This window comes from Gekko japonicus, unplaced genomic scaffold (assembly GCF_001447785.1).
Source record: "Gekko japonicus isolate JY-2015 unplaced genomic scaffold, Gekko_japonicus_V1.1 scaffold249, whole genome shotgun sequence".
NCBI lineage: Eukaryota > Metazoa > Chordata > Lepidosauria > Squamata > Gekkonidae > Gekko > Gekko japonicus.
The window spans coordinates 499,631-519,675 of NW_015168054.1; positions in this window are offsets into that span (position 1 = coordinate 499,631).

Consider the following 20,045-nt stretch of genomic DNA (forward strand, 5'->3'; position numbering starts at 1 on the left):
TGTTGTAATTTGTGTTGCAGCAGCCCCTGGACATGCCTCTTGTTCATGTATACGTTGTTAACCAGATACCACCTGCATGCTCTTGAATGGGCCTTGGTGGTTTAGCATTGCTGTTCCTCCACACAGATCCTGAGACCATGGGAATGCCTTTTTGGGGTGATGGTGTCAGAAGTAGGGTTGCCAGGTGTGGGTTGGGAAATATCTGGAGATTTGGGGGGGGGGGGGAACCTGGAGAAGGTGGAGTTTGGGGAGGAGAGGGACCTCAGCAGGGTATAAGGCCATATACTCCACCCTCCAAAGTAGCTATTTTCTCCAGGGGAACTAATCTTGGTCGTCTGGAGATCCATCATAATACTGGGATGTCTCCAGATGCCATCGTAGGCAGAGGAGCTGCAGGAACAGAGAGAAATGCAGGCATACTTCCATTCGTGAATGGTTGGTTATGCTGCCATGGTTCCATAAACGTCACTCAATGAAACGAATTATGATTATTTATCAAGAAATACCATTGAATTATTAATGCAAAATAATGCTATTACATCAGCAGTAGAGCTAATTCGTTCATTTTAAAAATGAGAAGCTGATGTTTGACAACGATGCCCCCTGAGGTGGAGTAGAGGAATTGTGGGACACATTTCTCCCAACTCACACAAACAAATCACCTCAGCCCTATTAGGGTGCCAGACCAGAGGGGTCTGTGTTGACAGGCAATGCTTTATGGCCAAGGAGATAGTGTTTGGTACCAGACATGGCACTGTGGGATAGCTACAATGAGACTTAATACTGCTCAAACAAGACTGTGGTTCTGGCATCTGGCCAAGGGCTGACGTGAAAATTCACAGAGTGACAACAACATCCTGCCAAGATATAGTTTTGTCCCACAGGCTTTCTTTTGATTCCAAAGGTCAAAACACTCTAGAGTCAGCCAAATCTCCTCCATCAAATTCCCACTAAAGAATTTCAATGCTGTGTTGATTTTTTTTTAAAAAAGACCTTCGTTTTACAGTAATAGACTTCCAAAGTAATGTTTCTGTGTTAAAAAAAAGTGAAAAATTGGTCTCAGTAAATGGAAAAATCTTGTACCTCAGCAGTTTATGTTGGTGTTCTACATGAGAAGAAATCCTCTTTTGACATACATCTGATAATGGAATCAGTTCACAGAAAGGTGTTTATGTTACAGTGGGTCCACATTTCAGGACTATACAATGGCAAGCTGCAACTTCAATTTAATACGAAGATAGAGGGAAGGAAACTGGGCCCCATATCTGACAGGACAAATAGTGTCAGACTGTGGTGCATGGCAGAAATGACTCGCAAGGGCAGATGCTGAGTAGAAGCTCAGCTGTCCCCCACTTGCAGCCAACAACAACCATGCACTGGACTTAGCCCTGCTTCATATTCTTGCATAAACATGGATTAATAGATCCTTGTGCTCAGAGGTCATTTCGGGGGGGGGGGAACGCGGGGGAACGTAGTTCCCCCGGGTGAGGTGCAGGGGGGCGGGGCACATGACAAAGCCCCGCCCCCTGCTTCCGGCCACCCTGTTTCCAGCCCTCATTCAGCCAGGAGAAGGCAGGAGAAGAGGGAGGGTAAGTTGCTTTCTCCCCGCCTCTCCCCACCCCTGCCTGCCTGGGCCCAGGGAGGGCCTTGGCGGGGCTTCCTCGCACTCCCGCTGGCCTTGCAGGTCCACCACCGGGCCCCTGATGTCAGGGGGTGTGGCATATGCTAATGAGTTATGCTAATGAGTTCCCCAGCTCTTTTTCTACGAAATGACCTCTGCTTGTGCTAAGATTATGAGGCAAAACAGTAGGATGGAGCAATGCCTTTGAAAACGAATCTGATTGTATTCTATCTCTTGTATACTCATGGGGAGTGGCCACTAGATCTGATCCTGTTGAAAGTGCTTCAGGGGAACAGTGTATGTTTCTTTGTTCTTCTGAGAAGGGATGCCTACTTTTCAAGTGGGGGCTGCCCGCTCCTGCCCTGCAAGCAGCGAATCCGTGGTTTGCAGGGCAGCTGTGCTTGGCACTTGCTTCCCCCCCAACCATTTAAAGGGAAGGTCTGCATGACATCATGGCATCAGGGATGGCCCCTCCTGGAATGCCCCACAAATCCCCCCACCAGTGAAAAGATGGGACCTGGCAACCCTAGGTCTGAGTAGGATTTCCACGTTTTCCACTATAGCAGGAGACATCCCTCTGCCAGCCCCCCTGACCCCATGCTGCTACTCAGTAGGGCAGCAGGAGAAAAACTATAGAAAAACTCACCATTGGAATGATGTCATGATGCCAGTTCTGGGGTAACATTGGAAGTGATGTCATCACTCTAGGATTTCACTGGAACTCTATGGTAAAATTCTTTGGTGAAGAATTTCAGGGGAATCCTAGATTGTTGATGATGTCACTTTTGGGGTTGTGTCAGAAGTGGCATTATGCCATTATGATTTCTCTGTCCCTGTCCATGCCCCCCAGACCTCACACTGGTTGCCTGTGCTTGGCTGACAATCCTATTTCTGAGGCTCTTAATACCCCAGGAGACATGGTATACCCATAGACCTATTTGCATTACCTCAAAGCACTTAATTCAAATGCCAGTCCTGATACATGCATCTCTGAGTGCTCTGATATCACATCACAAATTTTGTTTCACTACACATTACCAGGCAGGAAAGGGAGACACGAGGCTTCCATTTTGGATCCTGTAATGTCTAATTCCACCCTTACTCTTCAGTGAATAATGTAAGAGGGTTTCCTGAATAAATTAGCTATTCTTGGAAAATTACGAATGTCATGGTGCCTAAAAGATTCCCTCATTGTAGCAAGCAATTCATAGGATGAGTTAGGGTTGCCAAGTCTGGGTTGGAAAATACCTGGAGACTTTCGGGGTGGAGCCGGAAAAGGGTGGGGTTTGGGGAGGGGAGGGGCCTCAGCATGGTACAGCGCCATAGAGTCCGCCCTCCAAAGCTGCCATTTTCTCCAGGGGAGCTGATTTCTGTCAGCCGGGGATCAGTTGTAAAAGCGGGAGATCCCCAGGACCCACCTTGAGGCTGGCAAGCCTAGGATGTGTACGTAGTAATCCCAGTGTGGATATGATGAGTTTATAGCAGTCCGGGAAGAGAGAAGGTACGTCTGTTTCCCCGTGCCTAACAATGTTTTTCCCCCCTTCTCCCCTGTCCGTTCAGTTTCACAGTGTTCCATTCTGTACCTCATAAGCACTTAATTTATTCCAACTCTTTGGCCTGACCTGTAATCCCCCCTCTCCTCACCCATCTGACCCATCTGTGTTTCATTTCCCACTCATCAACGGCCAAAGGAGCTAGGCCCAGACCTTGTTTGGAACCATTAGACAGGGCTTGGCAGCGTTCCTTCTTCCTGCACCACATCCTCCACTGAAAAATATGACCATCCGATCAGAGAACAGAGTCTGCTTTGTCCCCCAGCAACCGAGATCTGGAAGCACTTTCAATCTTTTGCACTCTATACCACTCAAACGCATTAACGTGATCAACATTGGGCCTGTTGTGGGCATTTCTTTTTTCCAGCAAATAGCTTGCTAACATTCCAGGCATGTACTTCCCTGCAAACAAGGCCGAGACAGGGCCCTGAATATTCAATTGGAAAATCACCAAGAGGGAGAGCTTAGCTTGGCACGGCTGGTGTTGATTCTTAATAAGTGACTTCCTAAAGTTGAGGCATGGGGCTTACAGCTTCAATGACTTGTTTGAAAAAATATTTTGTAGGTGCCTCATACTACTTTATTTCCTGTGGTATGCGTCATATTGTGAGTTCTTCTGAGCCAGGCTGTTTAAGAGCACTAACATTCCCCCCCCCCTCCAAAATTGTGGGATTTTAACGAAAAAATGTGCTTATACAAGATGAGCTCATTGCTATTAGTGCTGATGTAGATTTAACTGCTTGGATACCAAACACTCTTGAGCTTTAATACCTGCTGGGGACCCAAAAAAAGAGGGAAACCTGAGACTCCCACCACCACTAACCCCCCCTCCCGGTGTGTCAATGAATGCTTCTGAAAGAGCAGTAGCAGTTTTAACTCCCTCCCCTCCAGTTCTGAAAGGAAGAGTTCTCAACATTTTCATTTTCTTGTTTATAAGATTGCCAGCAGAATGCAATACCTTTCATTCTCATTAGAAAAGGCCACCATTTTAAGGACTGTTAATTTAAATGCCTGAGCTGTTCTATCAGGAGGGCCTCCAGTGAAGATTATGCCCAAGGAGAGCCATTTTGTCCGGGACAGCTGGGCACACTAGAGCCATCCTAATGTTTTATTCATTTGTTTGGTCCTTTCATCAACTTTACTACCATGATAAGGCAAGACTAGCTGTGCTAAAGGGGTATCAACAAGCAGGAGGGAGTCCATAGCTGCCTCACCCAGCCAATCACAGAGGACGTCTGTTTTCTGATGTCAACTCGAGAGGTTCTTTCAGTCATTGTCTCTTAGGACTGGCCCCCTTTCTATCTAATCTGAAAGAGGCTGGCTGTATTATGTGGATGATACTTGAAACCTGAGTGGCAGGATTTGTGCCATTTTTTTAGCCTTGCTAGTAAAAGCTCTGGTATATTAACCCTTACAGGGCACCATGTTGGTGTACTTTTGGCCAAGAAGTTCACCTTTCTACCTCAAGGCCAGTTCAGCATGAAACAAAAAGGAGTCAATCTTTATTACGGCTCACAAGCTATGGTTACATCAATTTAGATAATGAGGTAAGGCTGTGTTTTATGTCCCCCTGCTATGAGGAATAGTGTGTATTGTGCTGGGGAGAGATATCAGAAGATCTGATCCAAAATTCTTGCTTAGAGTAGCACTGTTAAGAGGAATTTGGCGTGTTTCAAATCAATTATGTTTTGATCAAAAGAGACATTTGAAGGGAGGAAGGAGGAAGGGAGGTTCTGCAAAACCTCAGAATTTCACTCTGCAGCTGCTCAGAGGCAAGCAATGTCTTCCCAAAACTTCCTGCCCTCCTGCTAAAACACTTTGTGATGTATAATTTCAAAAACAACAACAAAACCCCCCCGCAAAGGCTTATGTTACAAAAGGCTGCAGAGTGGTGTAACAGAAATCAAACAGAAAGTAAAGAAAAATTCTTCTGAAAGAGAATAAGAGGAATCAGTGGCTATATCTAAAAAAGAGTGAATTTTGGGAAAAGAAATTTCACTCCCTATAACAATGCTAGATCAAAGGTAAACTCTGTGTATAACTATTTTGGATACAGATAGCATTTTCAGACATTACACAGTTTTGTTTCTCAGCTCCTAGACTGATAACCACACTGGCTTTCTTTGCCTTGGGAAATGCATGAAGGCATCCACACTTTGGAATATTTATGATGAAACAACAACTGTAACACCAATAACCCTAATTGAACCCTAACCCTAATTCTAATAACTCTAAACCTAAACCTAACAATAATCCTAATAACTCTAATGCTAACACTATTCCTAATAGCCCTAACCATAACGCTAACACTGATATCTGTAACCCTAACTCTCCCTAATCCTGACCCTAATAATCCTAAAGCTAACCCTAATAACGCTAACTCTAATCCTAATAAACCTAACACTAACCTTAATAACTCTAACCCAAGCCTTAACCCTAGCCCTAACCCTAATAACCACAATAACTCAACCCTTATAACCCTAACTCTAATCCTACCCCCTACCCCCTAACCCTAACCCTAACAAACCTACCCCTTACCCCTAACCTTTTATCCTAACCCTAATAAATCTAACCCTAACTGTAACCCTTACCTTACCTTAACTCTAATAACCCTAACCCTCTGTAACTCTTATCTTAATAAACCAAACCCTAACCCTAACCCTAATAACCCTAGCCCTATTCATAACCCTAATAATCCTAACTTTAACACTTACCTTAACCCTAATATCCCTAATAGCGCTAATAATCCTAACCATAACCATTATAACCCCAACCCTAACCCAAACCCTAATAACTCTAACCTTAATAACCTTAACCCTAACTGTACCCTAATTCCTTATAGAAATTACTCCCCCTGAACATGTGAAGCACTCACATATCAGATAAGGTAGAGAGCTACAAAAGCTTGCCACTTTCTTTTAATTACTGTATTTTGTTGGACATTGTTCTTTTTTTATGATTTTAGAACTTTTTTTTCCTTTCAAATTTTTTATTAAGAAGATTAATACAACATAACAGCATATTCAAACATGTCACAAGAACCGATCTTCACAATATAGGATTATCCAGGAGGAAATTTAACAGCACAACTGAAACCAAACCGTTTACATAACCAAGAGCCTTAATTGCCATCATTCAGTTTATATACATAGGATTGAAGCCTACGCTTTAGAACTTTTGTACATCACCTAGAGCCCCACAATTGTGGGGATAGATGGTTAATAAATGGAATTAAATAAATATAATAAATAAAATAAATAAACTATTTACTTCTAAGATTTTTTGAAGTTTGCATAGAAAGATCAGCATACTGGCCAAAAACCCAAAGATGTATAATTGACAAATGAGAGGAGAAGGTAATCTCCCCATGGTAGAAGGCGTATGTACAATACTAGTATTCAGAGTTAAGCCCAGAAGATTTTGTTGTTTTTATCACAGGCAGTTCTAAAGTGAGTAATGTTCAACATTAAAGTGCTCGGTGACTGAAATTGTGCATATTGTTCAAGATGGGAGGAGGAGCCATGGGGGCAGAGAAGCAACCAACAGAATTGATTGATTTTCTGCTCACCTGGAACTCCAAGCAAAGTAGAATGGATGACTCTCCCAAGTTCAATGTTCCCACTAGGGTTACCAGGCCCCTGGTCCGAGGGGGGGGGGTCCCTCTGCTGTTGTGGGGCCCTTTCTGCTGCCTGCCAGCTGGCCAGCACGGGGAAACCCCACCCAAAAATGCCCCTGAACGTAACATCATCAGATTGCTGATGTTGTGTGTGTGTGGGGGGTGATGCTCTAGTTTGTTTGGGACAAAACTCTGTGGTAAAATTGGGCTCAAACTATACAATTTTGCCCAAAAACTAGAGCATCACCCCTGATGTCAGTGATGTGATGACATCACTTCCAAGTGACATTATCCTGGTGTGCACTTTGCGTGCACACCAGAAAATCCCAGAACAGACCCTGGAGCCTCCCACCAGCAGCCAGGTAGGATTTGGCAACCTTAGTTCCCACCTCTAACAAGTTTTCTGTTTGGGATATGGCCCCTGAAACAGAGATGCCTTTGGCTGATACTGTTCCTGATGTCACTGCACTGGCGCTAGAGAGTAGACCAGTCTCAGGTGGGCCTTCCTCAGGTACTCATGGGGTGGGGAAGGAGGGGGCTGATGTGGCTACTGAATATTCTTACCTTGACAGAACAGAGGAGGAGGAGCAGGAGCAGGAGAAGAAGACTTGGTTGTATACCCCGCTTTTCACTACCCAAAGGAATCTTGGAGCGGCTCATAATCGCCTTCCTCTCCCCACAACAGAAACCCTATGAGGTAAGTGGGACTGAGATAATTCTGGGACAACTGTGACTAACCCAAGGTGACCCAGCTGGCTTCATGTAGAGGAGTTAGGAGTCAAATCTGGTACTCTAGATTAGAGACCGCTGCTCTTAACCACTACGCCAAGTTGGCTCTCTTGTGATAGTGAGCACTATCTTTAGGTAGCTGAACTCTGTCCTCACTAAGCTGGACCATCTTATTGAGGTAGTGACAAAGTTTAATTGCAGTAATTCCTAATCAGGGAAGCCATTAATACCATCCCATCCCCCTATCTGCTTCTCTACTGAACAGCAACTACAAGAGGCTCTTGGTGTGTTAAACACTACCCCATTAGTGCCACAGTCCCATCAGATGTGTCTCAATGTTTTACTGGATAGTAGGACCCCCTTCTGGAACTCATTGGTTGCCCTGACATCTTTTGAAACCCTAAACAGCTCCTTTAGGGCAAGAAGATTACTTTTGTCCTTCAGTGGCCCATTTATTCCAACACTGATTAGGCAATGGAAAAACTCTCTGATCTCCAGGGGTATTTTCCATCCCCAAGTTTTAAACAACATTCTACACTCTCCTCACCCTATAGGCCCCACAGAGCCCTTTAATTTAACCTCAGTGTCCATATACAAAAATAGATCAATCTTAGTGGATTCTAAATAGAACGCGGACAAAACAGAGAAACTAAACTGACAATCAGAGACCCAAAGTGAGGATTATCTTAAGTGTATCTCATCGAATGTGACTGGATGGTCAAATAAAATCCAGGATCCCACATTCTTACAGTTTATAAAACAGTCTAATATAATTTTTATCCAAGAGCCTTGGTTAACATCAAAATTGACATTAAATGGATTCTTCACACATTCAACGCCCCCCCCCCAACTACTAAAGGACACCCTAGTGGGGGGCTGGCATGTTTGATTTCTGTCAGTGATGTGTGGTATAGCAAGTAAGGTCACCTCTGGAAAGCAACCCATCAATCACTTCTGTATTTCTGTTTCTGAAGCTCTGTGGGATGGAAATTACAGCTAATATTCATCTAGGATGGACCTATGCACATGAATTACAAAAGGTGCTGGACAGTGAGCCACTTTTTGAGATCAGGAAAAAAATTCTTTTAGCAAAAGACATAGAGATTCCCCTGATACTATATGGAGAGCTAATTGTCCCCCGCCCATGCTTAGACTCACGATGTAGCGTTAATGCACCCCGATGACCATAAATTCACCATTGTCTTCTGGTGGATATCATATTTAAGACCTGAACAGATTGCTTCATTCTACTCGCTTGTTACCTCTGTATGCTATCATGTGGATTTCCACATAGCGTTCTTTCTTGGAGCAGTGCATTGCCAAATTTCAAGAAACAGCAGGCTTAATTGGAGCCATGGTTTATGGCTTCACCTGAAAAAATACACTTAAAAATCATAGATGGTTGAACTGGGCAGATTTTCTCGTCAGTAAGCTTGTACTAATTAATTGCATTGCTGATACTCCTTAAACGTTGGGACTGTACGAGAAGCCAGACCCAGCCTCCCATAAATATTAGCTATAAGAACCGCTCACTAACGCGCTCCCTGCCTTCCTGAAAAACATTGTACAGGTGGTTGTTTTGCCCTATCACTAAGGCATTTGCACAAGCATCTAATGGAACGGCAAGCCATCCTTATGTATTAATAAGCCTTCTGATAGATTCGGTCTTAACCACTTGTGACATTCCAAACCAAGTACATTCCAAACCTCACCAGCCATGCAGTCTTTAAAGGGTTTTTTTTAAAGTCAGTTTATTTATTCACGTACTTATTTATTGACTTCACTGCTTTTTCGCTGAGACTCAAGGCAGATCACAAAATATAAGCCCAATGCTATTGAACAACATAAGACTTCTATTATGCAGTGCAATAGTAGATTATAGAATCAGAAGATGATACAGAGAAAAGGGTGGGGAGTCTAAGACATGACATACCTTAAAAATGCATTGCAAAAGTTGAGGACAAGGGAACACAAGCAAGATGACACAGTCTTATACTTCCGTAAAGACATTGTCCCCAAGCCCTTCCATTATACTACTGCACTAATTCCTTTATAAAAGTACCTCCTGAACATTTCTGTTTTATGTAGATTGGGGAATCATAGAAATGAGGGAGCCTTCCTGACCTCCTCAGGCAGGCCATTTCACACGGGAGGGGCCATAACGGAGAAAGTTTGGGTACAGGCCGCTTCAGGGCTTTTTTTTCTAGAAAAAGCCCAGCAGGAACTCATTAGCATAATAGGCCACACCCAACAGCAGAAACTCATTAGCATATCAGGCCACACCCCTGACAGCACAGTTCATTGGCATATTGGGCCACACCCCCATGCCTTCCCTTGGCTTGCCCGGGCACCCCTTCACTCTGTAGCCACGCACACAGAGGTTTTGGCTGTAGTGGGTGTGGCCAACTCTGAAGCCAGCCGGAACTCCGTTCCTGTGCGTTCCTGCCCCAAAATAGCCCTGGGCCGCTTTTGTTTTTACCCACTTGTGGTGAGGCTTTGCTCAGATGATCACCAGACCTTCCCCTGAAGGCTCAGTACGAATAGTGGAGTCTAAGCTGAGTTGCCAGGCCTTGACAGTCCTGTGCAGGGGTCATTTCCTGCAGGAGCACACAGGAGCGGAGCTCCGGCAGTAAAGAGCCCAGGGGGCGGGCACATGCAGCAAGCCCCACCCCCTGCTCCCAGCAGCCCTCTGTCAGAGCAAGAAGCAGGCAGGTAAGCTGCAGAGCCCCCCCGGCCCCCCAGCCCAAACCAGTCCAGTGGCACCTTTAAGATCAAGTTTTATTCAGGTACAAGCTCTATTCTACTTTGTGAGCTACTGGCCTTAAAGTTGTGAGCAAGTGATTTGGCCACTGCATAAATTAGTTTGCTCGGGAGCTGTCCTTCCTGAGCGGAAAAAAAATAATGTGTGAGCCGGAAGCTAAAAAACTGTGAGCTAGCTCACACTAACTCAGCTTAGAGGGAACACCGGTGGCACCTGTCTACTCAGACAGGTTGCCTGGAGAGGAACTGGATGGCCCTGTGGTGGGAGGCTCCAGTGGTGGGAATGTGTGGCAGTGGTGTCACCAGCTGAAAAATAGAAAGGACTTCAATAAATCATGGTGATGGCTCTGGCGACACTAGAGACCTCGGGGATTTCTAGGACATCACCATGATGCAGGAATGTCACTTCCAGCTTGTCAGCCAGAAATGATGTCAAGGCGTCATGTAGTGCCATTTTCCCCACCCCACTTTCTCCTGCTGCTCATTCCTAAGTCTAAGGTATATGCTTTTACATATGTAGGAACTATCACAATCTGAAAGAGACCCAAAGTGACCAGAGAATCTATGAGATCCTGAGCCGGCCCAGAGAAGGTGCCCTCAGCATGAATGTTGAATTCTCCTGCACCAATTAATCTACGGGTCTCCAGCACTAGTCCCAAGACAACCTCTGTCTACTCACACAGGTTGCCTGGAGAGGAACTGGATGGCCAGGAGACATGTGAAATGCTCCATCTGTCCCTGGAACCTAACATCAGGAGCAGACTGTCAGCGTCAGCACTAGGAAACCGTGAAAGGGGAAAGTCTCAGAGAGGATGATAGCCATCGCCCTCCCAGCCCACAGTATGAGACTGACAAATGGCTATATAGCCAGGTGGATCAAATTGAGACACCTACACCCTATCGTTTTCTAATCGCACAAGGCAGATCAGTTTTCTCCTCCTCCAGCAACCCAGCAGAAGCACAATTTTGTTTGATCTTAAGGTTCCTTTCCCCAAAGGGTGAGCTTTTCTGATGGTGAAAACACGTAGAGGGATCCCTTTTGACCGTAAAAAAAAGGGTAGGCTAGGGAATATGGGACCTGGGTAGAAAAGAAGCCATGTGGCATGGGAGCTGTATGAAGGAGCAGGATTTGTCAAGGCAGAAACAAAAAAGCTGGTTGGATCCAACCTTAAGTGTGTGATCTTCCATTAATGGAGGACTCTTTCCATTCTCAGAGTGAGTCCTTAAATCATGGATGGTCCCCTTCCATGAGAGAAAGTTTCTTTTCATTCATGGAAGGAATATTCTATGAATTGGTAGACGAGAACTTCGGGAACAACAGCATTATGTAAGAACAGAAATCCATGTAGATCCATGAAATCCCATGAACAGAAGCAATGGGGAATTTGGTATTCTGCAAAAGCTTGTGGGTTTCTAATACATTCATAACATTTTTCACATCGCATGGCTCCCTGGGAACTATTAGTAAAGTGCTCTCATGAAGCATAATTTTAAACTATCTCCTTTGACATGAAATTATTGTCCCTGCTGGCTTGTAAAATATGAAGTCTACTATGCAATTTCTGTGGTCTTGAGGTTTGGCAGCTTTGCACGGAATACTTTAAAATGTCAAGGAAGAGGCTGCGAAACTGCTGCAGATATAAGCACCTTCCAAAAGAAAAACAAACCATATTCCAGTCATGGAAGGTATGTAAAAGGAAGTATAAAATTCATGTGCAGGAGCATGACTTTTGGGGAACACACATAAAATTATATAATTTATTTATATATGTATTCATAATTCAAATTTATATACTGCCATCGCTGGGGGGGGGGAGGATGAGGCTGTTACTGACTGTCTTAATTTGCTGGAATGTTAGCTTTCACTTCTCTTACAGTGCTTGCTCGAGTGACCTTGGCGTTTTCCCATTTTCTCTGAATTGGTATGTGTACCCGTTATTTTCGGCATGCTTGCCTTTCTTCACTGATTGGCTTGGATCCATCAGGCGGGCCCCTTTTGAATTCTGTATATCTTTCGCCTCTCCTGCCTTAAGATCAGTTCTGACACTCAGTGTGTATAACAGATGACCTGCCTTTTCTGCCTCCAATAAAGCTTTACTCTTTGGAAAGAAAGTGTGGAGAGCTGATTGTTGCGGGACTCTGACACTACCCCTACGTACATGCAGCTCAAGGCGGCGAACAACATAATGATAAAAACACTCGTAAGTAATAGAACAATATAAATAAAATATAAATAAAAATATTGTCAGGTGGCATTTAACGTATCAGATGCTAATTATGTCCCTGCCCCACAAGAAGATGGAAAAGAGGCAGGAAGTTAAAGAAGAGGGAGGGGAAGAGAAGGGGGGGGCAGTGCCAGTAAGGTGGTACCCATTGCTGTCCTCAACCGAAAGCCTGGCAGAACATCTCTGCCTTGCGAGCCCTGTGGAACTGCAGTAGGTCTTGCAGGGCTTGGATGTTGTTTGGCAGAGTTCCACCAGGTAGGGAAGAAAAAAACTCTGGCTCTTGTTGAGGACAGCCGGACTTCTTTCGAGCTGAGGATCACCAGTCGATTGTTCTGTGCAGAGAGCAACCCTCTTCGGGGGACATAACCAGAGGAGACCGTCCTGAATATACACGGGTCCCTGACCGCTTAAGGCCTGAAAGGTCAATACCAAAACCTTGAACCTGACTCAGTACTCCACAGATTTTAAAACATAACTGATAATGCTTTAATGTGTATCCATTTTTGTATCAACATGATAACATTCATAGCATTTAGCTATGCAATTGCAAGCCATGGTTGCATTTTTAGTGAAAGAGAGGGATGAATACAAACCGGACATTGAATTGGTACTGCAATGAGTGTACGTGGGTTCCCACAAGAAGTGAATGTGCCCCCTTCAGGGCATAGTGGTCCAACCACGGTACTGCTAATGTAGTAATCCGGTCCACTGTTACTCCAGCCGCGAAGATCAAATCGAGCGTGTGCCCAGCCCAGTGTGTGTGGGTCGATACGAATTGGGAGAGTCCCAGTGCCGTCATGGACGATACTAGGTCCGCTGCCTGACTGGAAGCTGCGTCATCGGCATGGACGTTGAAATCACCCAGGACCAACAGTCTAGGGTGCTCCAACGCCCAGCCTGATATGGCCTCCATCAGGGATGGCAGGCTACTGGCCAGTGCGTTAGGCGGTTGGTAGACCAGCCAGATTGCCAAACTCTCCTCGGCCTCCAGCACCAGGCCGACACACTCAATGCCCGTGATCTCCAACGGCGGAAGTGCCCTGAAGGAGTAAGCCTCCCGAATGAAACATGTTGGCCACTGGATCCACGGAAACATGTTGGCCACTGTGTGAGACAGGATGCCAGACTAGATAGATCACTGGTCTGATCCCGCAAGGCTCTTTTAATGTTCTTCATGTGTAATTTATATGTGAGCTTCATGTGTAATTTATATGCAACATCCACACTGGATAAGATATGCATTCTGTTATAAAAATGCTGGCATCTCCTTTGTTGTTCTGTCCTGCATTCACGAACCCATGATGGATTCCAGATAAAACAGTCATGCTGAGCACACTTATCGTGAGTTATATCAGTACACAGGACACTACAAGAAGTCTGTGAACTTGTAAAAATAGTAAGAAAGACACACTTGTTAAAAAGGCTGCTCTTTCACAAACTCCCCCTAAAGGGATATGAAGGAAAAAAACACCCTATAGCTTCCAGCTAACACTGTTGCATTGAAAGCTATATGTTGCCCAGTTCATTTAGAAATCGCTATAAACCATTTTACGGAATCTGGTCAAGGAATCTGTGCGCAGGAAATATTTGACGGTACACTGCAAATAAAGTGATGTTTACATAGTTTGGTAAGATCTTGCAGATTCAGTATCCTTCAGCTGTGACTTAAGAGTAAACACTTTGTGAAACACGCTTTCACAATAGGAAAATTGTGTGATTACCTGATTGTGGAAATTATGTTCTCACTCTGCAGGGTTCCTGATGTTGCCAGTCTTGAGCTGTTACGTTGTTTGCTATGAGTCAAGCATAGTGATGAGAACACGTTCAAGCCTACCTAGCATGCGTGTTGCTTTTGAATATGATGAGTGCTATTTTCTTATGCTGTGTTTTGGTAACCAACAAAATAACTCGCTTCCTTCCAGATGTGTTCTCTTCCTTACAGTTTTTAAAAAGAAACGAGGACTTTAAGGTCATGATGCAGTTGTCATCACATCCTCCCCAATCCCTCCTGTATGTGCTGGTCTGCATGCATGAGTTTCCTGTTGTCAGTTGTCCCTCTTTGTCAACAGCCATCTTGCAAGCAGGAGAAGAAGAGGAGATTGGATTTATACCCCGCCCTTCACCCAGAGTCTCAGCGTGGTTTACAATCTCCTTTCCCTTCCCCTTCCTACGACAGATACCCTGTGAGGTAGGTGGGGCTGAGAGAGCTGTTTCAAGAACTGCTTGTGAGAGAACAGCTCTGAGAGTACTTGTGACCAATGCTCCCTCTAAGCTGTGGAGTCTTGTGAGCAAAAATTCTACTTTATGAGCTACTGGCATTAAAGTTGTGAGTGAGTGACTTGGCTGCTGCATAAATAAGTTTGCTCTGGAACTCCCAGAACGTTGAGGTCCACGTCATCATGGGCTTCCTGTCAGTCAGCCTACTCTAACAAGTCCTTTGTTTCTGTGCAATTTTATTCTTGCTGGGAGGGGTATACTCAGGATTATTCACTTTTAGATAAATAGGAATGACTCCTCCTTCAACAATTTTGGTCTCAGAGGAAGCAGACCAAGAACAGTGATTTAGGGTTGATTCACATGTTGCAAAGTCCTCAAGTCCCCCACACTGCCACTAGGTGCCCTATCGATCATGCACACTTTGGGAATTTCATGGCTCAGAGCTTAATTCCTAGGCATTCCGGGGGGCTTCTTCCAATCAGGATCATGGCATGCACCAAGATGGGTCTCAAATCTTTCCCTGTTCACAATTGTCTTGACCTGAACGCCCCCTCCCCCAGGAGTTGCTATTTGCCCTGTCGAGAAAAGATACATGTCCTTATAGCTACAGTAAGGTTCCCCAATGGGACTAATCGTGGCTCCTCAGGGTCATTTCAGTTCAGGAAAATGGTTAAGCCTTTTCTCCCCCCACACCATAATCCTAGTCCAAATCAGGCCCATACACACCTGGGGGAAAAGTCTGTGCACTGATTTCCCAGACCAGGTTGGTCCACTGTGGGCAGGGCACAAGGATGTTGTAACAAGCAAATTGGCCCTCATACAGAAAAGAAAAAGAAAAAGAAGGACCTCTCTGCGAGTGAGTTGTTCTATGAAGAACTGAGGTCAAAGCATGCTTCCGATTTTAGAAAAGAAGCATTCCTTGGTTATCAGAGACCAGGAAAATGCTACTTCTGGAAGTCCAAGAAAGTGAAGACCAAACTATGTTTCAGGAAGGCATATGAGCTCATCAGTCCGTAGTTGCCTGCCTCGTATGTTTTTGTAGTCGAAGCAATGCATGCTGTGACATTAAGACACCCACACCCACACACCCAGCACTGCTGCATTCACTGTCCCTTGTGGGACAAAACTATATCACAGCAGGATGTTGTTGTCACTTTCATGTCAGCCCTTGGCCAGATTCCACAACCACAGTCTTGTTTGAACAGTGTTGACACTAACACAATGCCATTTCATCACATTTTCTTTTTGCCAGCTATGCATTACCAGTGAGATTCCGTTCTGCAGTTTCTTCCTATAGGGTCTGAAGTAGGGCTACCAGATCTCCTGCTATGGTGGGGGACCTCCAGCCAGCAGCCTCAATTGCCCGCCAGTGCTCAGTAAAGCAATGGTGGTGGAATAGGGAGAAATAGATAGAGTTCTGAGGCTGCGATGGCACTTCCGGGGCAACCCCAGAACCAATGTGATGGTCTTGGAATCCTAGAGAATCACGCCGATACCATGATGTCACTTCTGGGGTTGCACTGGAAGTGACATCGCTGAGGCTGAATGACACCTATTTGCATGACCCTGCTATTGAGGTTAACTGCTGTGGTTAGTCCAGTGTTCACTAGTTAAAAGGTAAATGTTTCCCTTGCTTGAAAGCCAGTCGAATCCAACTCTAGGGGACGGTGCTCATCTCCGTTTCCAAGCTGAAAAGCCAGTGCTGTCCGAAGACTTCTCCGTGGTCACGTGGCCGGTATCACCAAACGCCGAGGCACACAGAACACTGTTACCTTCCCACTGAAGTGGTACCCATTTATCGACTAGCAATGTCTTGCTTTTAAACTGCTAGGTTGGCAGGAGCTGGGGCCAGAGATGGGAGCTCACTCCGTCATGTGGCCCTAGGGTCTCGAACTGCTGAGCTACCGACCTTCCGGTTTGCAACTCAGCGTCTTAACCTCTGAGCCTCCGCGGCTCAGTTAGCAGAGTGCTTAAATAAAGCCACAAACGCAGGAGCGTCACTTTACCAGATCACCCACCTTACAAAGCTACACAGAGCCACATTGCAAGTTTAGAAGATAAATACTTCTCTTTATTGAAGAAGTACACTTTGGATAGGAAAGAGCAGAGACAGGATAGAGTACTAACTTACTCGCTAAAGGATGAAAGCAGATGGCAAGAGGTCCAACAGCCTCATGGTGCCAAGAGAGGACAGCCTCTCTCTCTCTCGGTGTGTGCAGGGAGAGACTTCATCTTCAAGACCAGGGGTGGCCAAACTGTGGCTTGGGAGCCGCATGTGGCTCTTTCACACATATTGTGCGGCTCCCGGCAGGGCATCTGGGGAAACTAAATACCATCAGCAAACAAATATTGGACAAATAAATATCATTATCAATATCTGCTTTCACTGCTTTTGTTATTGTTTTCGGCAGTCTTATTTAATGTTAATAAAAAGCAAATTTACATATTTCCCAGTAAAAATATGTGTAATATTTGTTCATGTCTTGTGGCTCTCAAAATCTGACTTTTATTCTATGTGGCTCTTACGTTAAACAAGTTTGGCCACCCCTGTTCAAGACAATGACATGACTCAACTGAGAGAGAACGGGAGGAAGGGGAATACTCCCTAGGAACACAGTGGCAGAAGGGTAAAGACAGGAAGAAAGGCCAGTGTGCCTCTCTAGCTATCTTGCCTCTCTTGCCACGAAGTCTGGTGGGCTGAGACGGGGGCATCGCATCTGGAACTCCCAACACCTGTCCCTTAACCTCTCACCAGTCGCCAGCGCTGGGCTAGCAACCCTAGCTTTGAACCTGCATCATACATTAATGAATTATATGTTTTGATGATGGTGTTATGGTTTTATTGCTTTTAAATCTGTACATCACCTAGAGCCCGACATTCGTGGGGATTAGGTGATTCAAAAATGCAATTAAATAAAAATAAATTCTAAAAAAATATGTTAACATAAGAACATAAGAGACGCCAATGTTGGATCAGGCCAAAGGCCCATCCAGTCCAACACTCTGTGTCACACAGTGGCCAGAAATACCAGTGCCATCAGGAGGTCCAGCAGTGGGGCCAGGACATTAGAAGCCCTCCCACTGTTGACCCCCCCAAGCACCAAGATGACAGAGCATCACTTGCCCCAGAGCCCCTAGCTATACCTTGTGGCTAATAGCCACTGATGGACCTCTGCTCCATATGCTTATCTAATTCCCTTTTGAAGCCGTCCATGCTTGTAGCACCCACCACTTCCTGTGGCAGTGAATTCCAAGTGTTAATCACTCTTTGGGTGAAGAAGTACTTCCTTTTATCCGTTCTAACCCGACCGCTCAGCAATTTCATGGAGTGCCCACGGGTTCTTGTATTGTGAGAAAGGGAGAAAAGTACCTCTTTCTCTACCTGCTCTTTCCCATGCATAATCTTATAAACCTCAATCATGTCACCCCTCAGTCGTCGTTTCTCCAAGCTAAAGAGCCCTAAGCACTTTAACTTTTCCTCATAGGGAAAGTGTTCCAACCCTTTTATCATTCGAGTTGCCCTTTTCTGCACTTTTTCCAAAGCTATAATATCCTTTTTAAGGTGTGGTGACCAGAACTGCACATAGTATTCCAAATGAGGGTGCACCATTGATTTATATAGCGGCATTATGACATTGGCTGATCTGTTTTCAATACCCTGTTGGCGAAGGAGCTGAGTTAACTAGATAGAGGAGCCTAAAGAAAGACTGTGTGCCTTCCTCGAGGGCCCCTCTAATGACAGCTTCCCCTTTTCACCCGTCTTCTGATACAGATGGGCATTTTGCTTCTCTAGTGCAATGATCTTGCCGACCTCAACCACTGTAATTTCCCCTTATGTGCACGCAGCGGGTCTTTGGTAGCAGGAGCGGAAGGTAGAGAGTTTGACAAGCCAAGAGAATGTCCAGGATGAGCCTTGTCCTTTCCCAGCTGAATCAGAGGGCTCCTAGATGAAAAGACTTGACCATGCACAATGAAGACTCCTGCACCATTCATGACCCGGCCTTGCGTGCCACGTCGGTGTGACAAAATACTGTAGGATCGTCTCATGCTCGGCTTATCACAACACAGCCAGTCATCCAGTCGAGAGAGGCCACATTCTTGTTAGGGTTATTGTGCTGCTGTTGGCTTGTTCAGTAAATCCTGGGGTGGCAGTGGGGGGGAAATACCTTTTCTTTTCCAAGCTGACTGAATGGTACATCTAAAGTTTCTCGCTTTTCAAGTCTTTTCAAGGTTTAATAAAATTAAGAGCCTAAGGGGGAAAAAAAAAGGCGACACACAACCAACTGGACAAGGGCTCCGGCTCATACAGAAATCCTGATTGAAAGATTTATCTTCTGGAAAAAATCCATGTAGATAAAGTGGCTTGATAAGAATGGATGGAATAGCATACAGCAGGAGAAACGGGTTTTTGTGAAATGCTTTTGTCCTTTGTATAAAATATTCTAAATAGCCTCGATGTGCATGTTAACGGGTGGGACACGGGAACCTCCAGGTACAGACCCCACACGTGCGTTTCTGATTGGCTCAGAGAAAAACATTAGGTGGAGCGCATGGAGGGGAGGTCCATGACACATTCTTTCTTCACCGTCTGAAGAAAACCTGGATGGGGGAAAAAATGGAAACATGAACAATCAGCTGCAAATTGCATTGTTGCAGTGGTTAATGGCTGTCACACTGAACGGCACCGGGTGCACCAGGAACACAGGCTAAGGCTGTGATCACAGGCACTAAATAATCCACTTTCAATGCACTTTCAAACTGGATTTTTCTGTGTGAGCTGGCAAAATCCAGTTTGAAAGTGCACTGAAAGTAGATCGAAAGTGTAGTGTGTGTGATCGCAGCCTAAGGACCAATCTGCATCTAGCATTTGCTCCACTGTCCTACCCAACCCACACTGGAACAGAAATTCCCATCTACATTGCATGCCACTTTCACTCTGATTGATTGTCGAATTTTATGGCAATGTCCAGACTGCATGCCGCTTTCACTTCCTTTAATCTCTGGTTTTATGGTGGCTGTCTGCATAGACTTATGGCCATTTTATGGCCATTCAGGGGTGACTTTGCAGTCAGTATGGCATTGCCCCAAGGTATTTCAATGTGGTTTTGAGCTGCATCTTTTTCTGTTCCAGTGTGGGTTTGGTACAACAACGAAGCAAATACTAGATGCGGCCTAATCTCCTAACCATGGTTCTTACCCTCTCCTTCTTCATCCTTCCTGCCTTCTCATGTCTGAGTTCTCCTCTGCCTTCCCTTTGCAGGATAAACCGTGGCACGTCAGCATTTTTGTCAAACCAACACACGGTTGGATACTTATTAATTAAA